We start from the raw sequence: 4,698 nt of genomic DNA, 5'->3' as shown, positions 1-4,698 counted from the left end.
TCGAATATCTTTTAAATATTTTAACATCTTCCGAGTTTTCTTAGATAAGAATATATTCCAAAACTTGGGGGGAAATGCATTCTCAATTTCTTCCATATTTTTGGTATCCACATCAATCACATTGGTCCTTTCGACTGGAGCTTCTGATAATACTGATTGTGAAAGAGTGATTGCACCGCTTCTATATTGTTTTTCAACCCAGTCTTTGAAGACCCAGCAATCTTCAATTGGGTGGCTGATTAGTCTATGATATAGGCAATAGTTCGGATCATTGGTTTTCCCTACATCCTCTGGCTTCTTTGGCTCGGGCAGTTGAAGACCATTTTTAACAGCATCATTAAATATTTTCTTAACTTTCTCCCATTTGAAAGGGTACACTTTGTTTCTTCGCTCCTCTAAAGAAAGCCCTTTTGGATTATTGCCCCCTAACACAGGTTTTACAGTGGTCTGTTCAACTGTAGAGGTAATTGCTTTCTTTCTTTTCTCTATCATGTTCGTGCAGGCCAGTCTAGCCTGTGCCAACTTCGCCTCAACTCTTTTGTTATCCTCTTTTTTTTGTCTTTTGTAAGTTTATAAGGACTTGGGGATTGGTTCTCTCCAATCTAGAGATATTTGATATTAATTTATGAAAAGTGGAACAACTAGATGTGCACAAAAAAGGGGCCATCCAATTATCAATATTGCCCATGACAAGACCAACGGCTTGAGACTGGTCCAGAGGTTGCTCACACTTTATCCTTAAATTCTGCCACCTTATAATGTAATCTAGCATTGTTTCATCTTTTCTTCGTCTGGTGGCTACCAGATCAGCAATAGTAATCTTATCGCTAACGGTGGCGAACTTTGCTTTGAAAGCTTCTTCCATGTCGGCCCAAGTTTTAATAAACTCATCTTCAAGGGAGTAGTACCATTCAAATGCTATACCTGATAAACTTTGTGGAAATTGTCGCAAGAGTAGAGGTCCATTACTCCCCGTATTTCCATATGTGGCCTTAAAATGTGCTAGATGCTGATCAGGGTTACCAACACCATTGAACATTTTGAACTTAGGGACCTGATACCCTTCTGGAAAAGGTACATTATCATATTTCGATAGATAAGGGTGTCCTTTCCCTTTAGGTTTTGGAGTTGCCCCCGCTACCGTCTCTTTTACTTGCGAAGTGATCAAGTCATGAATTTCTTCTTTGGTCAAAGAGGTAGCCTCTTTAAAAACAGCTGTTTTAGCCTGTTCATCAACGGCTTGTTGTATCTGTGCTTCTATCTGGGTTAGAATCTTGGTTTGACGCCGTTGATCCTCCAATTGCTTCTGCACATTCAACATCAAACCCATGACCTCCTTCATCTTTTTATAGAGATTTATGATATCTCTATCCTTTTCATCAACTTTCTTTTTTAAGGATGCAATCATAACATCCTTTGGATCCCTTGAGAAAAATACAACCTCTTCTTCCTCTCACAGGTCAGGTGGATTACTAGGTAAAACATCTTTATTCTCGATATTTTGCGAAGAGCTTGTTTCCTTAGTTCTTGCTTTCTCTTCCGCTGCTTTTCTCGCAGCAGCTCTTGTAAGAATTTGCTGAATAGTTTCTTCTTCATCAACGGCCTCACTTGACGGCGTATGCCCAATAACTCTTACAGTGTGAATCTCCAAATTCTCTATTTTAGATTTTTCTTCTTTAATCTGAGCAAGAGTTCTGGGCTTCCACTCTGTTTTTCTTCCTTCCCACGATAGTGTTGATTTTCGTTGCCATTTCGGCTTCTCAATTTTCTTCTCTAGGTTCATTCTCCCTTTTGCAGCCTTAAAAGTTTTATATATCTGCTTGAAGACAAAGTTCTTGTCATTGTTTCTCAAGCTAGGACATACAAAAGAAGGCTTTAAATGGACCATTTCTGACTCTGGACGCAGAATGGCAGTAGGTGAGTTTTTTCTCACAAATCTCAAGGGTGCATAACGGTTATGGACCAAAACATTAGGTCCGGCGACAAACCTAGTAAGTTGGGTTTGTCGAGACTTCTTTTCTTTATTTATCTCCTGTCGCTTCAAAGTACGGCGAAGATTTCTCTTGAATGCCTTTGTCACAGGAGATACAGTTTCCTTGGGGAACGTCAGCCTATTGAAGACTGACGCTTTAGGTGCCATATCAAGTGGCAATGTTTCATCAATTTGGTTTTGGAACACCAGCCTACCTTGTAACTCCATTTTCTTCGAAGCACTAATAGGAGTCATCCTCTCCTTCACAGGAACGCGAGGAGGGATGGGAATGACGACATTCGGACGCTTCCCACGACAGGGAAGACGTGGAACCACAGCATTAACATCCTTTGTGCTTGTAACAGCATTGAAAGGAGCAATAGCCGCAGCCCTAGCCTCTTCTGGGATGGTGCCGAATTGGATTGCAGCACTAGCAGCTCCAATGGTGAGGACAGATGCTGGTAGGCAAATTTGACTTGCATTGATCATCATCGAACCTGTAGCAGTAGCAGCATTCTTCAGTGCCATTTCTCCTGCAAGGGAATAACGAGTGTAGATTAAATATCTATCATCCAATTCTATTAGCATAACATTGGTCTCAAAGATGCAAGGAGAAGCCGTGTCCCACTGGGCGTGCCATTTTGTCTGCGACCACGAATGACGCACCTCGCACGGTTAATCTTCTTTTGATTTCCCGTGGAGTAGTATTCATGATTCAGATTAATATTTAAGTATATATGGTTATCAAGTATTATGGATTCATGGCTTCCAATAAATGCAAGCATTTACTGTTAATTACCCCTATAAAATATGAGAGTACCTTCGATTAAGAGACCTCTAAAATGCTGAAGGAGAAATAAACTGGAATTGAACAAAACAAAAATTTTACGATATAGTTTATCATTCAATTACATGGCTTTAACCAAGGGCATACCCTCAGTGTACATAAACAGAGCATAAAAAAAAAGTGCTTAATTTTACGATATGATGGTCAACTGAACTTAATTTTGATTGCACCTTGGTTATATATTCCAAGATGCTCAATGTATATGATCAAGTAGATTTGGTTGTGCTCTATATGTTTCGGAGCTCAACATTGTTCACCCTAAGATGAAAGATTGATTAAATTCCATATATATTAGGATTTAATCGGATTTTATTCAAATTAAACTCTAATTAGATGCATTAGAGTTTGATTTGGTTAATTGAACTCTAATTGTATGTGATAAAGTCCAACAGAATTTGATTTGATATTCAATTTAAGCCTTTATCCTAAATGTATGTGTCAGGATTAGCCCAAATATTTTTAAATTAGACTCTGATTTTTATATCTTAGAGTCCAGTGTAATTAGGCTCTAAGCTTATATGTTAGAGTTTAATCATATTTACTTTGGGTTTACCATAAGGTGAAATGTTAACTAAATCATAATTATATATATTAGGATTAGTCAAATTTAATTTAAATTAAACTCTACGTATATGTATTAGAGTCTAACTTAGCTTCATTTGTTTGAACTCCAGGTAGATGTATTAGAGTCCAATAAATTTGATTTGATTAGGTGAAACCTAATTTGTTATTTTTACCTTAGTCACATATACTAAGATAAACGGATGGTTTAATCGATTCTAAACAAATATTTTAGAATTCGATCTATGTATGAATGTGGTAGCAATATGACTCTAGTTTAATGTGCTAGAGAAAAGAGATAGGGTATATAAATAAATTGGTAGGGTTCGGTTCAAGGTTCGATTTGATTTGATAGGCATGATTTAAAGTCTTGGTTTGGGTTAGATTTGTATTCAAACTTGGGCCTGGGCTAGGTATGACTTCATGTAATTCAAGTTATGGTTTAATTCTGCGATGGATTCAAACATGGCCCAAATTTGGGCTCATATAATTGCATTCAGGCATGGGCTAAATTTAGGCCCATATAGTATGAATTCAAGTTGAGGCCTGAATTGGATTTAAGTTCTGAATGTAGGCTCAGTGTAACATACCGAAACCTTGGTAATTAAATTCGAACCTTGGTCAAGTTGGCCAAAGTGCGAGGTTGGTACACTTCGGAGAGGCCGAAGGCGTCAAATAATGCAAAATGCATTACTGGGGATCTTCGAGAGCTTTTGGAAATCAAAATCTGCAAACTGCAGGTTTTGTGCTCTCGGGGACCGGTCCCTGGTGGGAGAGACCGGTCCTCGAACGCGTAGGCAGCGAGATGGCTGAGAAATCAGCTAAGTCCTGAAAAATTAGCTCTCGGGAACCGGTCCTTGCGAGGAGAGACTGGTCCCCAGAGACCGGTTCCTTCGAGGGAGACCGGTTGCATCGCGCGCAGTTTGTGCAGTCCGCTGGAGAAGCTCTCGGGGACCGGTCCCAGGTCGGGGAGACCGGTTCTGACTGCGAAAAATTCCCAGTCTGGACAGTGCACTGGAAATAAAGTGGAGGGGCCTTGTTGTAATTGTTACAACATGATATAACCCTACACCCTTCACTCCCACAGCTCCCCAACTCACTTCCCTTCTTTCTCTCTCTAGAACCCAAGCTCCAAGGCAAGGAGAAGGTGGAGAAAAGCTTGGAGAATGTGGATTTTGAAGGTTTGGTGGTTCTAGAAGCTCTCCAACAAGAAGGAGCTTGCTAGAACTTGGGCCAAGGTAAGTTTTTAGCATGTAGAGCTCTAGGGTTTGGATTTTAACCTTAGCTTTTGGAGTTTTGGCCTCTTTAGAGGCTTTAG

Source organism: Ananas comosus, linkage group 14, assembly GCF_001540865.1.
Source record: "Ananas comosus cultivar F153 linkage group 14, ASM154086v1, whole genome shotgun sequence".
In the NCBI taxonomy this organism is placed as follows: Eukaryota; Viridiplantae; Streptophyta; class Magnoliopsida; order Poales; family Bromeliaceae; genus Ananas; species Ananas comosus.
Note: the sequence above shows the minus strand (reverse complement) of the source record.